General features: G+C 44.9%; 1 long non-coding RNA gene across 1 annotated transcript; it reads left to right on the forward strand.

The window, feature by feature from the left end:
- The first annotated feature begins 658 nt into the window (after positions 1 to 658).
- On the forward strand, positions 659 to 11615 carry LOC107314719 (uncharacterized). Its single transcript, XR_014947138.1, has 3 exons — positions 659 to 975; positions 3793 to 6377; positions 6505 to 11615. It is a non-coding gene; the product is annotated as an uncharacterized LOC107314719 (long non-coding RNA).
- The last annotated feature ends 8916 nt before the right edge of the window (positions 11616 to 20531 follow it).

Genomic DNA, 20531 nt, shown 5'->3' on the forward strand with positions numbered 1-20531 from the left:
CTCATTTAAGGGTTGGCAGTGAAATCAGAGATATGTTAACTACAGGTCCCTGCCTAGCAGGGGTCTTCCAAGGGTAAGCAGTTTTTCTTCCTTTGTTTCTACATCCACAGCTGTTGCACTTGGGCTTGTTCTAATTTGTTGTAGCCTAGGGTTGTGCCACTCTGCTGTTTTTTCTGTACTTGCCATAGTATTGTAGCATTACAAGTGAATTTAAGTACCCGTATTTGGTGGGAAGTAAGACTGAGTAGGAACCTTTCACAACTGAAAAGCAGATTCCACTACTTTTTATCTTTTTATGTGGTTTGTCTGAGAACGGAATTAAAACGCAAACCCATCTGGGTTTGCTTGGTAACTGTGGTACAATGTAAGTGTGCTTGAGTAATAATTCCAAATCATCCATTCAGCACTAATTGTAACCCACAATATTGCGCACTGCTAACACTGAGGAATTCTCTTTGTGGACTGCTATTTTAGACACTGGTAAAATGAATTTATTTATTTATTTTTGTTTAACTCAAACGTATCCACTGAGATGTTTACTGGGAGAGAGAAGGAAGTTAAACATATAAAAACTGCTGCAAACCTTTAACACTTTGCCATCTACTCCAAGAGGAAAAAAAGCTCTTCAGGACTGGAGAAGCAGGGAGGGGATGAAGGGGACAACAGAGCTGCTTGCCAGCTTGAGACATGAAGAGGGGAAAGTCTAAATGAGTCCTTGCACTGAGGAGGCCTTGGGTCCCATGGGTCTATGGCAGACAGAAGAGGACACAATGAGGCAGATGCAGTGCCCTTGGTGCTTTTTGTATGCTTGGCCTCCAGAGGCTCTTGTTTGCAAACAACATCTGTCTTTTGCACTATTCCAGCATTTCCTTCTGCCAGCCAGGATCCACTTCTGAGGTTTCCCTGTGACATCTGCTTCCACCTGGCTTCAGCTGCCATGAGCAAGTGCCCAGAAGAAGAGGACAACAGCATGAGGTAGGTGGCTATGGCAGCACTCACACACATGCATGGCCCAGGAGGGAGTGTTACTGCTCTGGCTGAGGTACTACTGGAAGGGAAGTGAGGAATACAAATGATGAAGAAATGTTGTTCCAAACACAGAAGGAGATGTGCCACAGAAGAACTGAGACCAGAAAGTGTGAAGAGGGACCCAGAAGTATGAAAGAAGAAAAAGATAATGCTAAAGTTCTGGCACTGATGTCTGAAAGATTGTAGTGGCTGAATTACGAGTATATGAGGCCACCCAGGAATATACACACAACAGATCTGCAGGATTTGTGCTCTTCTGAACTCAAGTCAAAAACTCTTAGGAACCAGATTAGTCACAACTTGTGTTGATGTTTGCATAGGTTATTCTCTCTATTTGAAGACCTCAGGGCTTAAAATATGTGGCTGTCTGCTGTGTAGCAGAGAAGAGGAAGCTTTGTGTGACAAATGTGTCCCAAAACTATCCCTCTTCAGGAAGAGCCTTCCTTTGAGCACACTCAGAAGCACCAGAGCTACTTTATGCAAGCAGAAAGGTGGGAAATAACAGTAAGTGGATGGGACAAGGGGATGATGAGAACTAGCCTATGGCAGTGTAAAACTGATGAAGAGCTATCCCAGGAAACAAAACTGTACCAAAATATAGTGGGGACAACTGCTTGCATGTGCAGACAAGAAAAGTGGGAAATCTATCAATGTGATGGAACTTAGCATGGTGAAATTTGTCTTCAGCTACTCCCTCCCTGGCTCTGAATGCATCAGTCAGCAAATGGTGGGTGTCTTGGATGCTTAACAGAACCTGTGTGCAGTACAGCTGCTGAGCTAACAAATAACATGGTAGATTTAAATCTCACAAGACAGCAAGGGAAAATCCAGTTCGGGGACTTCTGGCCTTTGTTTCTATTATGTACCACTGGAACAAGGAAATATATCAATATGGAAGTTTAAAAATGGTCTGAGGCTTCACGGAACTTGCATCAGAGTGGCCCTGTGCCTGATATTACCAAAATTCATAAAGGTCACATGGTGAAGTGCTAGTTTCAGGCAGCATGGCTTTGGGAATTTCAGAGAGTTGTTTAGAGGAGCAGTCCAGGACTTGGCCGCGGTACTGATCAGGCTGTGCGGGAACTTTACTTCATCCCACAAATACCTAAAGCTCAATTTTGTTGCAGTGTGAATAATCTGCAATTAATGTAGAACTTTTGTCCATGGTCAGTAACGGTTCTATGAGAGCAAGCTACAAACTTCCCTGGCCTATCTAGAGAGCTGCTAGCTTTTTGCAATTGCTCTTGGCAGAAACATTTTGAGTTTCAACTGGCTTTGCTAAGAAATCCATAGAGGGTAGGTTTTTCCAGCCACCCGTGTGTGCTCTGAGGAGCAGTGCTGGTCAGCTTTCCTGGAGCACTGGGCACCAGCTCAGGGAAGGTTGCTTTGGAGGGAGCACAGTCTCCCTGCACCAGTTATCTGTATTTTTATTGCATTGTCACACCAAGTCTCGCTTGTAAGAGTTGAGATGACACAGTGCTAAAGCTATGAGCAGTCTGTGATGGTGCTGGTGCCATTGCTAGCAGAGTGAACTTGCTCTGCGGAAGTATGGAGAAGGCCAGTGTTTTCACAGAGACAAGAATAAAATGTTTTACAATAGGGTTTGGCAACAAATGCAAAGCATTGTTAGCTTTGCTGTTGTTGGGGGTGCAGAGAAAGGTACAATTTCTCATAGAGAAGCTCCATCTCGGCCCAGTTTGCTGTTACAGATGGAAAAGTGAGAGACAAGCCTGTTCCTCAGCCTCTAGGTTTCTCTGAAATTAGCAGGCTACATCAGAAGCTCTCTTTGCTGTTTAGCTTTATTGGAGTAGATTGACTTCTCCTATAGCCTGAATGTAACCAGTTATGCCAGTGGAAGCCCTGTGTGCAGGCAGCTCCATCCCACATCAGCTGTGGGATGCACCTCCCTGGTGGGAACCCAGGTCAGCCCATTTGAGCAGATGGGCTCAGAAAAGAATGATAGGTCAAATTAAGTGTATACACAGCTGCAGATCTAATATTTTAGACTACTGAAAGAGGGAAGAGCAGCTACTGTCTGCTTTAGTGGTAGGAGATATTGTGCTAATCTGTCATGAGTCTCATGAAATGGATTACTTGATATAAACAAGGTTCAATGTAACTCCAGTCTGATCTATCCCTGTATCTGTCTTATGTGCTGTGGAGGAAAAGCAGGTTGGTTTTTTACAGGATCTCCATCCAGCTGATCACTCTTAAATGGTGCTTTGCAGGACAAGCATCATTTTGATGGAACTGTAAGCTTGCTTTAATGGAATCTGGGGGCTGTGTGAGAGTCAGTACTACAGAGAATTCTGCATTTCCAGTGGCCTTAGTTATTTTATGGCTTATCTGAAATGCTCTGAGAGCTGCCTGGCACTGCCAGAGTCAGCAGCCAGCATGGGCATGGCCAGTGAGCAGAGGGAAGGAGCAGTTGTGGTGAGGTGAGGCTTTCCCACAGATGCCCCTTAGAGGATGAGAACCTTCTATGATGAGCCATGTGAGCTCGGTAAGATTCCCATTATTGCCAAGCTCGCATGCCATATATTTCCTCTGTTAGTTTTGCCTTAGGGTAATGTTTATGATGGCTGAAGACAAGATCTGTGTCATCAAGGTCATGGACCCAGTGTTCACCCTTGCCTCTTCTGGTTCTAAAGAACAAAGATATTGCCAAATCATTTTGTTGGTTAGCTGGCCAATGGAAAACAAGAATCAGACTTTTAAGAAAAGCTATGATTGTATTTAACTGAAGCAATTGTTTCCTACTAGGTGTTACCAGGGCAGCTAGAAGAATACAGGCTGTAAGTGCTCAGAACTGCATGCTTTCCAGGTAATCTGATTTCCCATACAACATGTTCCTGGGGAAGGCATTGACTCCAGCTGCTTCTTGAGGAACTCCACTCGCTCCTCCTGCTGAAGAGACCTCAGCTCTGCATGGGTTGCAGAGGCTTTTTCCCTGTGTGCCCTGTTTGGTTGTAGTTCCCCTACTGGGCTGATCACCCCCAGGTGAAGCCAGCCCTACATGTGTTGCAAATATTTTCTCTCAAAATGACTTCAGCAGCAGCTCTAGTGTGATGCTCAGAGCATTTCCTGACAAGAAAGGACATTGTATGAGACCCTGGCTATGACAATGCCTTCCACAAAAGGAGGGAAGGAAGGTAAATATAGAAAATTGAGGAGATATTCTGCATTGAGAGACACAACAAAAGGAAAACTGACAGGAAATGACTCCACAATGGGGCCAAATTCAGGCCCCTTAGTCCTAAACACTCATAGGCAACCCCCATCCTCCAGCAGCTGAACAGGGAGTGCCCAGCACATCTGGAAACTGGGAATGCCCTAGACAGAAATCATTGAGGCGCTTCCTACTGCATTTGAGAGGTAAGCTCTTACTGAATATCTAAAACAAGCCTTTAAGTTGGCTGCCGTAAGCTTTCTGTTTTGGCAGTGTGAGCCTGGCTAGGTCTCCATAAAGCATCTTTTTCTGCAGGTATTAACAGACTTATTCATATTCGCTGCACTCAGTGTCAGAGAAGATGTTGATACAACCCAAGCCCATTTATTCCCATGGTGTCTGGTCTAGGTCAGTCATCCTTGCATTCTCTGAAGTCAGTGGAGAGAGAAGTAAGTATTTCCAAAGGATAATTCATCCCATCCCAAGATAAATGGTGTTAGCAGGGGGAGGAGAGGTTAAACTGCTCTTTGAAGATGCTTTCATGGATTAGCAGGAAGTATGGCTTAGACTAAACACCTACCTGCTAAATAAAGAAGGGATGAATCCCACCATTATGGTTTAAACTGATAATACAATACAGATGTGTAGAGCAGTAAGTGACCAGATGGTGAATTTATCACACTACAGTGTAGTTTCTTGTAACATAAATACAGGCTGATTAAATAGTTGATTTGCTCAGCAGAGCATCTCTGCTTCATTACAAGAGCTAGTCTGGAGCCATTACAATTTGATGTAGGGCGCTGTGTATGTTTTTAGAAAATATGATGGTCTGGAAATAAAAGATTATGTGCAAGCAGCAATTTTTAGTCAATTAATCTAAGGTTCTCTGGACTGAAAAAGAATCCTGGTGTCCATTTTTCCATGCTATCTGCAGAAATGATATTTAATGCCAAATTACATTTAAATGAACAAAACCACTGCAAGACTACAATACATTAGTGCTACTAAACATAGCCTCTCCATGTATTCCCTTGTGCCTCAGAGTCAATGGTTTTGTTTTGAATAAGCAAAACAGATTTTTCTTCAAGGCTCTCTAGTTTATGGAGCTACCAAAATGCTTTGACAAACCTACTTCTGATACTGTGGGTGCTGAAAATAAAGAAAATTAAAATGTAAAATAAAAATAGGGTTTTTATGAATCATCCTATCTGCTAGAAGCAGTTCCTTTCAGTCTGAGAGTAAGCAGCTACCATGTCCAACATTTCCCAAGCCAGGACGTGCATGGGGATCCAGGGACATGTCTCTGCAAAACTGCATCAGAGCAGATCCTGCCATCGTCATTCCTACAGCATGTATCCATCCTTCAGGCCAGGCTGCCTATAGCTTGGAGGAGGTACAGTGACCCCAAGACCTGCTTGCCTCTCTGTGATGCTAGCACCAAACTTACATCCATGTTGCCATCTTCCCTACACAGCTATGGGATGGTGCGTGAAACGAAAGTCCTGGTGTGGGTGATTCCAGAAGATCTCAGCGTGACTGCACCAGAGCAGCAAGGAGACCTTTTGGGCGGGGGGCAGGTTGCTTTCAAAGCATCAAAGATGTTCTTCCAGAGAAGGAATGTGCTCAGATGTTCTGCCAGCACAATGCCGTGCCACTTATGGGAATGTTTTCAGCAAATATCAGCCCAGTTCTTCCCCAGCCTTTGCTGAGGTCCTCTTAGCAAGCACAGTTGGGTCCCCCAGAATGCACTTTCCCCAGGTATATTTTGGGTTTGGAAAAATCCTTAAAGATGTGTATGTTCATAGAACCATAAAATCATTAAGGTTGGAAAAGACTTTTAAGATCATCTAGTCAGACTGTGTTCATAGGGTGTCTAGAGAGGATCTGTTTTGATATAAGCTGCCTGCCCAGGGACTTTTCCACTCAATGAAGTTTTTCCAGCTGTGTGGAAAACCAGTAAGAGCAGGCATTTCTCCAGCATTTTGAGAAGAATTTGCCCTGTGTTAGCAGCTAGCATCGCTCCACAAAAGAAACATAATGTTGAAAATTATTTAAAAATTCTTTTGTCTATCAATCATTTAGTTTACGTAACTTTGTCACTTTTGAAGGTTTTACACAACACCAGAGCTCAGAAAAGTGACTCTTCAGGGGAAATGCAGATCAGTAATTCAGGTTACTGGTGAGTACGTCTCCTGTGTCATGCCTTTGTAGTGAACCAGCATAGCCTATTGCTCTCTCTTGGCTCTGCTCATGAAATAGCATAGACATTCAAATATAGCCATTTTTTCATGCCTCTCTGTCCCCAGATGGAGCTTTTCTTCACAATAGGCTGAAGGGGAAGAGCCTGGAGGACAGCGCTTGTGGTAAGAATGAAGATCCTCCTGCTACCAAGAAAATATCCAATTAGAGACAGAAAATTTCTTGAGACAAATGAGCTTAGCCTCAATACTGTGATTCTCCTTCATAGAATCATAGAATCACAAGGTTGAAAAGGACCTACAAGATCATCTAGTCCAACCAGCCCTTTGGACACCATACTTGAATATCAACCAGACTGGATTTAAATGACAGCACCACCTTTTTCCTTCTGAAGAACTGTGTATCATGTGTTAGGAGAAACAAACTCTGTTGCCCACCTCAGCACATCCTCCTTCCAATCTTGCAAATAACCCAATCTATACTTAAGTACCTTTCAGCCACATTAATGGAAAACTATCATAATTGTAACTAATTATTTTCTCTCTCATGGCTTCACTCCCCTGTTGATTTCTGCTGGAACTCATCTGGAGAAATTTTACCTCTCTCAGGAGAAAGAAACTGATGGATGAAAGAGGAGAGGGAGACACTGTCTGGTCTGTTCTGCTGCTCAGACAGTTTCACAAGAAAGCCAGCTGCTCCGTGATCTCATGTATCCCCACATGACAATAGTGCTCTCAAACCAGCGGTTCTCCATGGCTGTACACACAGAGATGAAGCACAACCATCTTTCCCCAGGGCTATCCTCATGGGCTTGCTGGCCATTCCCTGGGAAGAGAGAACACAGGGCAGGTATGGCACTGGATGAATCAGTCCATCACCTACCTCCAAAGCTGCAGAGGAAACCTTTTCTTCTGTCCCACTCCCATGTCTGTTTTACTGATTCTCCCTAAAGTCCAAAGTGTGGTCTGAGCATTTCCATTTTTAGACAGATTGCGTTTTTATTAATTTTACAGTAAATCACTTCGCTATTTCCTTTGTTTATGCTAGGTGGATTCGGTGATTTCCACGTCTGTGTGATGCATTACTTGGCACATGAGCACAACACATACCATCACTTCATCGTACCCATCACTGACATCCCAGCTCTAGGACAAGAATATGTAAAATCCATCTCCATGCTGTCACTTCCCTTCTCCCTCTCTTCAAAGGTACCTCTGGAATCTGCCGCCTTGAATTCCACCATCCCAGCCTCCTTCAAGTAGGAGCATCCAAAATGCCCATGCAGCACAGCTTAGACTTGGCCCCATTGAACCTGCCTCTCCAAGTCTCATCTCCTTCTAAAATTGTGTATCTAGCACTTTGTTTGGGGGAGAATAGCAGCCTCAAAGGGGGAGGAAAGCTCCTGTGTTGTCAGCCCAGGGAAATACAGACTCCTCTCCCTGACTTCCCCTATACCTAAGCATTGGGCCCCTTCTGAGAGCAAACAGCTGACCTGCATCTTTTGAACATCTTGGCTGTTATGGCTTGGATCCCAACCTTAGCAATGTTTTAGTCCTGTTTTCTCTTTGCTGAACAGCAGGCCTGGAAAGCTTCACCTCACTGCGGTTAACACACATCCAGCCATGCCCATGAAAGGTGTTTTTCTTCAAAGGACATGGTGCCAATCCCCAAAGGCACCCATTGCAGCAGGTGAAGTGTCTCCATGGAGACCTCCCCAGTGCCCTCTCTTCAGCTCCTCCCTCTTTTATTGTAAATAGCATCTGTATCTCTGCTGAGCAGGCAGATCTCTGCTTCCTGGTCACCTGCTTGTCCAACATGCCTCTCAGCCTGCTGCTGCCTAGGAGAATAGCAATGCCACTCTCAGAGAGTAACCCACACGTTACAGAGAGCTCTTTTTATTCCTGAGTTTCTTTCCACCCCCATCCCATTATCAGATTTGCCTGTATTTCTAGTGGCAGCTGCAGCATCATGCTGGCAGGGACCATGTGTTAAGGGGGAGTTTGGAGGAAGGAGACTGGGGGGCTGCAACTCCTGATTCCTGCTCCTTCCCTCTTTTGATGCCCAGGACAGAACAGCTAGGTAGCTGGACATTCCTTCTGCTTGCACACATCTAGAACGTGCCTTGATCCTCCCTGAGCAAAGAGAAAGGGGATCAGGAATTGCCCATATCCCTAGAATTTACTTTATTCTCATTGTAGTCCAAAGGCCTAATCTCCCTCCCAGCATCTTCCCCACCCTTGGTTGGGAAGCTCTGTCATATACAGCGGGATTTTTTTTAAGAGATTCAGGGAAAAATGTGGAGGAGTAAATGCACACATGTTCCTTCCTGCTCCTTCACCGTTCTTTCTAATGAAGACAGCTGGCACGTACCCAGCACATTGCTGCAGTTCCTTTTCCCCTCTCAATATTTTGGGGCCATATTTTCACACCAACAAACCATTCCAAAATTTCTCCAATGTATTTGGCACAAACAAGCATTTCTCTGACAGGTCGATGCAACACCACCTACTGCTCATTGCACACATAAACTGATATAAACTGAGGACAGCGGTCCTGGTGGCAAACAAGGTACTTCTTGTAAAACAATGTCAGAAACACCAGAAGAACATCCACAAACCCATGCTAGAAATCCACTGTTCAAGCAGCAGTTTGAACAGTCTTGGAGTACATGTAAATGGTTTAGGCACTCACACAGTGACTCCCATCCTTTGCCAGATCAACACACACCCCTTTTGTCCCACTGTTGCCTGCCAGCTTCTCCATAACTTCTACCCCACAAGATCTGCAGATGCTTTCGTTCAAAGCAAAAAGGGAAACTGAAAGGACACAGTACTAGAAATAAGTGATGTGGGAAAGCTCCTCCATATCATTAGGGGAGACCAGACACCGCTTTTGGAAGAGCGTTTCATGAAGGGTGATTCTCTTCTGTTGTCACACTCTTACTGCTACAACAGAATCGCACTGTTAGGGCATGGGGAGTTTCCAGGGAGGGAAGAAGAAAATGGGATCTTTCAGTTCCTTTCACCTCAACTGCAAAAATATGCTTTCCTACTTTTCCTGTTCTGGGCAGATTTTCCTGGCCCTTAACCAAGTCTTTTCAGCTGATCTTTGTTCAAATCTATGACGCATGGTCAACGTGTTCAGCAAAAGCTGCATTTTACTGTTAACCAATGAGTGCTTGGGTGTCAACCACAAAGAAAGTAAGATCCAGATTTTGAAAGTGTCAGACATGGATTTCCTTTGATATTAGCATTTCTCTGTCATAGCCCAAGCACCTCTGTTAGTCTGGAGCAGTCCTGTTTTCTCCAGGAAAACCCAAGTCCGTACTGATAGTGCTCCAAATGCACTCCTGCACAGTTTGTGCAGCACAAACTCTGCTCAGCAGACGCTCGCACAAAACTCACTGATTCTGAGAATGCAGTCCTCCAAGTTCTGTGAAACACTCAGGACAGCCACAGGCTTTTGCATACTTGTACTTTTCCCCTCAGGAGTGCAGCACTCGGAGGGGGTGGTGGGAACCAAAAGAGCTAATGTTCACAAGTACAAACACTGATGACCAGACAAGTGCTGCCCTTTGCTTGTAAGCAAGCCCATGTTCCCATACTTGACAGGACAACTGTTTCTCCCCAGCTCCAAGCCACACAGTTGGATGGAGCATTCCCACTCATTGTTTGTGTAAAATAATCACCTTCAGGCAGAGAAGAAAGTTAAAATAACAGACAGACAAATGAAACACAGGTACCAAAAATGGTGAAAGCTGATGAGATCATCTTGTCCTTCCCCCTCTCTTAGTCAATACAAGATTGTTCCCCACCGGACCTCAGAACAATGCCACTTAACCTAGATGCAATCGTGCTGCAGGAACTGCCAAATACAATGCAGTGAAGAGCAGAGAATGAGCTCATATGAGTTAATCCAATTCCTGCAATAAAACAATCTACGGCTCTGGTCTCCATCCTGCACATTCTGCCTAGCCAACCCTTCTGCACTTGCGTGCTAGCTCTTGAACAAAAGCTGCAGCCGGTGTGCTGCTGACATAACCTGGAGCTAGCAAAACACAACATCATAATATCAACCAATGATCTTGCTACTAAAACCACTGCTTTGTTTAGGTGGAACCCATAAACCCTGTTCTTCACAGACAGTTGGGGAGCAAAGCATTATTTCCAAGAATGCTCACAGAGAGGAAATCCATTGTGTAGGTCAACATGAATAGACCCTTGCATGTGAAGTCTATATGGGCAACATGAATAGATCCTTGCATGTGAAGTCAGTATGGGAAGCATACAGGTGACTAGTGAGAAAATAAATAGCTTCTTATCCAATACAGCAACACAGTACAAACAGCTACTGATGACCTGCAAACATTTAGAAGGCACCTCCACCTGTGAGGCATGCAACACAGGATCCCAAACCAGCACCACCCAGGCAGCACACTGCAGGAACAGCCAGTCAGCACACAGCAAGCATTCTCCATGGCCCACAGAATCCATCACTGACCATATTGTTCATGTTTGCTATTTGTAAGATGTGTCCAGAGCAACAAACACACATTCAGAGGGTGGGAAGTAACATCCCAATGACTCCTTGGACTGGTATCTTGCTCTGCCTTATGCATAATGGGCCTCAAAGCAGAGGATTAAAATCCCTGCCTAGGTTCCATCAGAGCACTTTCCTGGAACAGGCCTGGGTAGCAAACCCATCTCCTCCTTAAAATCATGTAGCTGAGAAAAAGCAGAGAGGCTTTCATCACTATTCTGGATGCATAATTAAGTTTCATTTGCAGAGCAACAAGTTCTTAGTCAGTAAGTGCACACATACAGATCTTGTTAATTTATGTGAGTGATATCCAGAAACAGAGTTTGCTGGCCAGGGCTCAGACAGCAAGCAGAAAAATGTATCGTGATACTGGAATGCAACAGTGTATACAAAAATATGTCCACCAAGTGCAACACTGTAAACAGGAGCAAAAGTAAAATAAACAAACACATGTCATCTCATCTGGGTCACAAGCTGACTCAATGTGACGTTTCCTTTTGTAGTGAAGAACATTTGGAGAAAAAAGAGCCTATTTATGTAGGCTCTGGAATAAATTAGGACAGCTTTTTCCTCGCTGTATTGACTATTTTTGCAGTTTTCTCATTTCAGACATCAGAGGCTTTCCCTCCTTTTTAGGGCTGAGATTTTCCTTCTACTTGAACTCACAGATCATAAGCCACAGTCCTGAGCGCTTAAAACTGCATCACTGTGCAGCTGCAAACGTCGATCTCAGCCACATGGGTCTGCCATAAAATCGGAGGCATATGCAGGCTGAGAACAGTAGCTCTGAGTTCAATACTACCAGCTTTTTGAAGGCTCCGGAGACTGCCTCTGTTTCTCCCATGCTAGCTTTTTCCTCCCAAATGATGCTTTGCAGCTGCGTGTCTTTCAGATCCCTAGGGAGCCCATTTACACTGCTGCGCTTAAATGACTAAAGTGGGAACACACGTCCTGTGTTTCTACACACACACACACACACACACACACACACACACTCATGCACACAGAGCTCTGAAGCCCTGTGGGTGGTTTTCATGGAAGATAATTTTTTGGCTAGTGCTTCTCTCAGCCTGCTTCATGCAGAGCAAGCATAGCATTGATCTTGGACATGTTCCTTGTGCTCCTGAGCTGCTCACTGCCTTGTGCAGGTGGCTATCCAGAGCACTCCAAGCAATGTGCATGGAGCATACACATAAGAAGGAGGCATAGGAAGGAAAGGAAACTAACCCCATATTCCCATAGACCTCACTGAAGTGCCTTTTGCTTTCTGGTTGCAGGGCACATGTTTTGAACACCACAACAGGTCAGACACGTTGCAATAAGTCCTACACAAAGTCACTCATTTACCACAAGCAGCTAGTAAAAGCAACATGTTGTGGAGTGCTATTGACAAAGCTGATCCTTGCTTCAGCCTAGGCATCCTTCTATAGCCTTTATGGAAGATAGTGGTGCAAAGGCCAAGCTCTCTGTGGAGCATCACTTCTGCCTGTTTTGAAGAACTGGAGAAGCCAAGTATCTGGGAGCAGAACCTGCTGGCTGCCTGTTACCAGCTCAGCTGCCATATGCACAAGACCAACCCCTTGGTAAGGGGCTCCTCGGGGCCATAGCTCACCATGGCTGCAAGGTTGGCAGGAAAGGCTGACCTAACCCTGCACCAAGCTGGCCCTCAGACCTATTGTCTTGAAATCAGGGTAATGATGGATGCCTAGGATGTTTCATCATTTCCCAGAACTGTAACAGGGCCCACGTTTAAACTTCATCAAAAACTTTTTGGTTTCCTTTCTAATTTTTATGTGCCTGGAGAGCTGGCTATGCCTCCCCCAACCTTTGTTCTCCTGTTATTAAATGACTGGTCCATTTTCTCAAAGGATGAGTGCTACTATTGTGCAAGTCCATTAGTTAGATATTGGTTTTAGCACTAAAACTCCAGTAACGGTGCTGCTGCTGCTCTCCCCTTCCACCCAGGCTCCATCTCTCCTTTCACAGCTTTTTTCCCACACTTGCCACATGGCCAAATAATCCAAAGGCTGGAGGGGACAGCTATAGGAAACAGGACAATGAGTTAGGCATGGATATTTGGACCAGATGTCCATTAAGAGGCTGAGGGTCCTGGGCTGAGCTCAGATAGAGTCCCAGGGCCCACAGGTGTGGGTAGGCCCAGGGTGAGGCTTTCCATGGCCTTCACATCCCAGAAGTGCCTGGCACGGTCAGTGTCTGGATCCACATTGCCTTCCCACGCCTTCCCACAATACCTCCTTCAGACAGAAGTGTCCTCCATATACAAGCACAGCAGAGATCTGTGCATGCACACAGACACAATGTGATTTTGGCATTTGCTCATCCTCCCTCATTTTCCATTACTCCCTCCTGCTAATATTTTCTCCCACCTTTGTGCAGAAATATATACCCTTGCCCTTCAGTCTTGACCAGGTCTTTTCCACCACCGTTGCAGTTAGAGCATATAAAAATAGCAGTAGCCGTATCACCCCTCATTTGGAAAAGAGATTGTACACAGCAACTCACATGTTTCAGTGGCTAATGTAATAACATGGCCATAGCCACCCTGTGCTGGGTCTGGTCCAGCTGTTTGTCCAACAGGTCTTTTGGTGCAGCTGTTCTCACCACCAGATGCAGATCCTTTTAGCTGCTGATGAAACGGTGCCGTATTCCTGCTTGTAGATTTTGTTTCTCTTCTTTAAAGGCACCTGCTCAAAATGCATTGCCATTTCTGTTATTAGATAGTCAGGAAAAGCAGGAGATGAATTTTGCTTGCAGGCATTTTGAAGAGCAAGGCACTCTCTCATTTTGGAAGCCTCTCTCTTGCAGGCTCTGCAAACAAACTCTGGCTGCTTCCCAGACAGTTCCTGATGTGAGCCTGACATTAACCACAGCAATCCCAGAGGTCGGAGCAGCCCAGCCTTTCCTCTGAACGTGAGGAAACGACCTGCAGCCGTCAGTGGAGGCAGCTCGCTGGGGTCAGGTGGCACGTGCAGGCCTCTAGCATCATGGGTCCCAGCGCCAAGAAAAACATCTCCATGCGCTTCCTGTGGGCAGGACAGCCCCGGGTGTTTCCTCCAGGCGGGTGGGTAAAGGGACAAGTGGGGATGTTTGTTGTAATTGAAGCCAGTAGTTCATCCATCTATCAGAGGACATCGTAGATGCTTACAGTGTGCTGAGCAGTAGACACAAGCTCTGTGGGGACCAACAGGTTCCTTGGCACATCCAGCGGGTGAGGTATGGGAACAGGCTGCCCAGGAGGGTGGTGGAGTCACATCCCTGGAGGTGTTCAAGAGAAGGGTAGATATGGCACTGAAGGACAAGGTTCAGGGTGGCCACAGGCATAGGTTGATGGCTGGACTAGATGATCTGTTTGGTCAACCTTATTGATTCTGTGATTGTATGACTGCTTGTCCTCACTTGCTGGTGGACCCGCAGGCCGCCTGTACCAGCAGGAACCAGCCACCATCTTGTGCTACCCTCATCCCACTGTACTGCAGCTTCTGGAAACCAAGCAGCTTCTTGCCTCCTTGGCTACTTAGCTGCTGGAGTTCTCACCTGCACACTTCATACCATATTCCCTTCTTGCACAGAGGCTATCACTGTTTTTGACCTGTCAGGATGAAGAGGAAAGGCCAAAAACCTGATATCTCTTCGTCCTGCCTACATCAATACCACTGTAAAATACACCAGCAGAGTAATAAGCAGACTGCTTCAAAGCCACCAGGCAACGCAAGTCCTTGGAGCAACGTGCTGCAAAGAAAACTCCGTCACATGCCGCGGTTTTCCAAAAGCATGAGAACAGGCTCACAGCCCACTCTTAGATAAGAAGCCTCAAGCAAAGCAGAAACAACAAGCAAAAACTCAATTCAAGGTTTACTCCAGGATGGACGCCTTGCTACGATAAATTAAGGTGTTTTTCATTATTAAAAATAAACAAAGCAATGAAAGTGAACCATGTCACCATTCATACACTTAAAAAACATCTTTAATCTGCTTGGGAAAATCTTTTTTTCCCCGTAACAGGAAAAAATATTAGTTGTCCAGATAACAAGCAAAACAAAATCAACTAAAGGGCATCAAGAGACTTCCTGAAATTGAAAAAACAATGTTTTGTGTAACAAGTTTAAAAAAAAAAAAAAAAAAAAAAAAAAAAAAAAAAAAAAAGGAAAGAAAAGAAACATACACAGCAAGCAGAATGATTCCTCCAGTTTCTTCAGGTCGTTCGTGGTTTCAGGAACATGAGGAAGAACAACACTAGCAGGCAAATGTTTTATTTAACCTTACAGCATTTTACAGCTGTCCTAGCCCTCTTCCCTTCTCCCTTCCCCCCCCTCCCCGGAAACCATTTGTCTTTCTAGTGCCTTATTTTTAACAGCTCAGCTCAGCTCAGCCCCGAAGGGATATGTGTAAAAACAACGAAAGAACTTAATCTGGTGACTTTGAGGCTCCCAGGACCGAAATAGCAAGCATGATGCAAATCAGCATCACACTGCTGTGCAGAAGGGAATGACACCTCCCATTGCATAAGGAAAAAATGGAAGGGTCTGGCTGCTGTGGGCAGCTCGTGCAGGCGATGTGGGCCATGTTGGTGGAGAGGCCCGGGAACCCATTCATCCTGCAGTAAATCTGCCCCTGGAGATGCAGGGGGAAGTTTGCACTATGTCTGCCCAAACGCCGCCTGGATCCCTGCCAGGGCCACGAGGTTTTCATTCTCAGGAGCTCACAAATCCCACCTACATGCGCCCAATGAAAACAATGCTGGATGCAGCCTGGCCTTCTCCCCCATGTCTCCTTCTCAGCTTCTGTGCTGCAGAGACTGCAGGAAACTATTAGACATGCTTGAACCTCTGGATCCCAAGGAATTATTCACATTGGATGTATTCAGAGTTGTTTGGATTTTCTTTTTGTTTTTTCCCTCATTTAAGGTTATTTATAGTTTGCACACATTCATATATATCTTTACTTATGCATTTTCTAATGCTTGACCCTGTAGGTTAATTGTGGCAATATAGGATTCAAAGGCTTCCTGTGCTTCAGTTACCCATTTTCAGTAACACAGTTGGTTGCAATCAGGCAGTTAAGTCATGATATTATATACTCCCTAATAAATACACATGGGGACAAGCCTAGCCCTAGCACCCTTACAAGCCAGTTTCAAGTGTGGAAAAGCACTTTCTGTTAATATTTATGACAGCAGAAGTCAGACCATTGCATGTTTGCGAAGAGTAATCCCTAGACAGGTGTAGTACCAGCCAAAGCAAATTGATTTAGAAATGTCAACATATATTCATGGATTATTTGCCAAGCTCAAGCACTTATAGTAAATGTCAATAGACCCTGGAATAGAGTTCAGCTTGCTAATAAGGAAACCTCTAGTCTTGCAGCAAGCATGTCAGTCAATGGGGAAAAAACATGAGTCTACCAACCAAAGAAAACCTTCCTGAAGATACTGCCAGAAGAAATTCACTCAAATCCACATCCACACTTTCTAGGCCTGCACTACCAAGGGGGGCTGGCAGTCTGCAGCACTCTCAGTGAGAGCCACAGCCACTCAAGTGAGTCCCTGGTTAGCATGGAAATACATTGCTCAGCTTCACTCCTAGAGTTCAGCATTTGGTCCCTTTTCTCAGGTGACAAGTGATAGGACATGAGGAAACAGCCTCAAGTTGCACCAAGAGAGGTTTAGATTGGATATCAGGAGGAATTTATTCATGGAAAGGTAGTTAGGCATTGAAAAAGATATCCCAGGGACGTGGTGGAGCCCCTACCCCTGGGGATGTTTAAGAGATGTGTAGATGTGACATTTAGGGACATGGTTTGGTGGTGCACTTGTAGTATCAGGTAAATGGTTGCACTTCATGACTGTAAGAGCTTTTTCCAACCTAAATCGTTCCGTGATTCCTGATGGAGGATTTCACCATGCAAAGTCCCTGGGCCCATCCTGAGTCAACATGCGCTCATCAAGCTGCACCATATCCTGACAGGATATCAGCAGTAAACAGTAGGCAAATACTCACGCTTTATCATTGGTTGGTATTTGTTGTTTTTAGAGATCTGCACTAAAATTCCCACTTAAAAAAAAAAAAAGCATACAATAAAAGTAGCTTCTATTTTCTGCCTACAGCAAAGCCATACAAAAAAAGGCACTTCCTTCATTATTATTCTGTGCACAAAAATGGTTTGATGATATCCGTGTCATTTTTTTGTTGTTGTTTGTTTTTAGATTATTTTGTTGGCATCCATTTGATTAGCTCTTGGGAAAAGGTTTAGTTACAATCTTATTTTAGATACCCAAGAAACCGTTCCCTAAAGCATTTGTCTTTCACAGCGCTTGCCATGCTGGGGTGCGCTGGGACGAGACAGAAAGTCCCACCACCAAAGCAGGCCCCCACCTTGGGCATACTGAGCACTCACATCTCACATCTGGTTTTGGCAAATAACCACGCACAGCCTTTGGATGCGAGCTTTCTGCAAAAGAAAATGCCTTCCTGTAAAACTGGAGGCAAAAAGGTGGACAGAAAGCAAACCCACACAGCAGCCTTAGCATGACTAAAGCATGAATAGATATTTGCTGGAAATCACTGGCAGCATTTTCTCAGCAAAGGTTATTGTTAGAAAATATAATTGATATTAATGTCTGCGGTTATCTCATCTGATTGTATCAGCAAAATATGCTATCACTTGCTAATTACTTCTAACTTGATTTTCACGGGCAAGCAGTCGATGCTGGAAAACAGAGTTGTCTTTCTCAGCCCAGCAAAATCCTGCATAATTGCAAATTAAGCTCCAGACTGAGGCCAGCTCGCAGCCGCTGCACCCACTTTGAGAAAGCAGCACTTTCCCATTTAACTTGGGATGATTTTCATCATCATTTCTCCATGGAAGTAACACTTTTCTGACCAAATAATGCTGTCAGCCTGCAGAACATTGCCATGGTACAATAGCTGCCTGCTCAGGGCTCACTCGCCACCTGCTTTTCCTTGTTTTGTTTTCTAGCCTCTAATTACTGAGCAGAGTCAATTCCTAATGAGGCAGTTTGATTTCCTGTTTTTCATACTTCTTGAGCCACTTAAAGAGCCAGTTCAACATAAAAGGAACCCTTTTCTAAACAGATTTTAAATTAATTATAATAACCTTGGTGGTTGTTGTTGTCGTCGCTCAGCGCATGTACATGTGTGCACATCTGACTTTTCCATAGCTGTGTTTCTCATTTAATATTTCCACACGGAACAACCTTTTTTTTGTTGTTGTTGTGTTCCCCCTCCTGCCCCCGCCCCCCAACAATTCAAACTGGAAATTCTCGTCCAGGAAACTGTAGCCACAGAAACACTGTGTCTGGGACTGAGGAGGAAAAGGTGATGATGTCATGAATAATTGGGCTGTGAGAAAAGATGGAGCATGAATAAAGAGGGAAATATCCTGACGTCCGTCTTAAAAGCTGGAAGATAAACACTTGTTGTGAATGGTACACGCTGGCTTCCAAAAGGGCCGTTAGGAAGAGCAGTACTAAGCGACCACTCAGAAATATACGAATGATGCTAATGAGGTCTCCCAGCCCTCTGACCCTGCAGCATGCATGTAGTGCCTCTCAGATTGCATCATGGGGCTTCCTCTCTGGATACCAGTGGCACTGAAGAGCTACTGCTGCTCTGGGGCTTTAGAGAGATCTCAGCCCTCTTCCTCCTCCTCCTGCTTCCACCCCACTGCTCTGCCCCAGCCTCCCAGTGGTGCTGGTTGAAGCCGCTGGCAGAGTACACATCAGGACCTCGCTGCAGCAATGGTTCCCCATTACTCCCCATCCTCCAGCCCTCCCAGAGCAGCCAGTGCAGCCCAGTAGTGCCATGATGGGCACTCCTTGTCCCAGAGGTTTGGAGCCTACATCAACAGGTTGTGCCAACCAGCAGCCCCAGGACCTGTTACATCAGCAAGCACTGGAGTTTCTCTGTTGAAACTGCATATAAAGCTCACTGAAAACAAACAATCAAACAAACAAAAACACCACTCTACAGTGTGCTGCTGGACTCAGAGAAAAGCCAACCTATGTGATAGCCCTAAAAATTTAGCTGTGGCTCAGCCATGGAGGGCTACATTCCAACCCCACCCAAATCAGAGAGCTGAGAAAACTTCAATGGGCTCTAGCTTCTGGATTATTATTATTATTATGACAGCGTTTTCCTCTCAGGATTCAGACTCTCTCTAAATGGTGGGAAAAAGGGTTTTATACAACCTCCAGTCTCCACATGACAAAGTGACTGCCTATTCCTACAGTCGTCTGAACAGAATAGACGGAATAAGCTATTGTCTGTGCTCAGAAGTCAGCTCCTGCACCGGCACTTGATTGGTCCAGGATGTAGAGGAACAAAAAGGTCATTGAATAAAAGAAGAACAATACTTTTCATGAAACAAATGAGCTTTTGCTAATTTATAACATGTTTGGTTTGGGTATCATATACATCAAAATGATGTAATTAGTAAATGTCATTTTCTGGAGAGAGAGAGCTCAGCAAACCCTTAATGATGGGAATTTCCTGCCCCAGACTGTAGGCTCTGTACTACCGGGGCATCATAAAGATGCTGTATTTCACTCGTAATTACAGCGGGTACAAAGTGGAACCCAGCCACGCAATGACGGGATGAGGAAAAAGTTCACCTACTGCAGAGGTTAGCTACACCGAAGGATTAATGGGAGGCATGCAACAGAGCAAACGCTGATTAAAAACACAGGCACGTTCCACGCCCAGTATCTGAAACCTGGGAGCTGCATTTTGCAAACAGTCCCACCTCCAGATACCAGCATCTCTCACCACCCAGCTCCAGCCCTGAGCACTCAGCTGCTGACCTTCCTGCAACACACCCAGTCACCAGCTCAGCTCCTGGAGTGCCTGGACCAGAGGGACACTTGGACTTGGACTTGGACAGCAGCTCTGCACATTGTACAGCACTCTGCTGTATACATCCAACTGCAAGGTGGTTTTCAGTAAGAGACCTCAATATGTTCAGCGGAAACATCATCTTTCAGAGTTGCGAGGGTGCTGGTCCCATGCACACATACAAACACTCACAGTCACATTCACAACGTCAGACATGTTTATTCCAGGAGTTACATTTTCTAGGTCAGAGAAAAAAATTGCTCACACAATGCCGTTAGCTCAAAGGGGAGCCAGAAGTACTGCAGATCTCGTATAAGAGACACTCCCCAAACACTAGCCTTCCAGGTTATGCAGGGCCACCTCTCAAGACTCCTGATACACTGCAAGACATGGGTGACCGAGGAATGTAAGGAACCTTCTTGCTAGGAAAACAGTAAGTCTTCATTTTTGTAACTTTTATTGCAAATTAGGCTTGAAACTAAGCTAAGAAAACAGAGATTTATCTAAATCTATTGGAAACAGCATCTGGCTGCAGCAGTGGGGGGCCAAAAGAAGTCATCTTCACTTGTATATTCCTTCTTCAAATAAGTACACTGTCTACGCCTGGGAGACTCCCCAAAAAAAACCTCCTTGCATCTCTCCCTGAAGGCAGGTCTGAGTTGAGCATTATTATAGGAGAAAGAAAAGAAAAGAAAAGAAAAGAAAAGAAAAGAAAAGAAAAGAAA

The sequence above is a fragment of the Coturnix japonica genome, chromosome 5 (assembly GCF_054131305.1).
Source record: "Coturnix japonica strain WE chromosome 5, WE-NBRP24, whole genome shotgun sequence".
NCBI classification, from domain to species: Eukaryota; Metazoa; Chordata; class Aves; order Galliformes; family Phasianidae; genus Coturnix; species Coturnix japonica.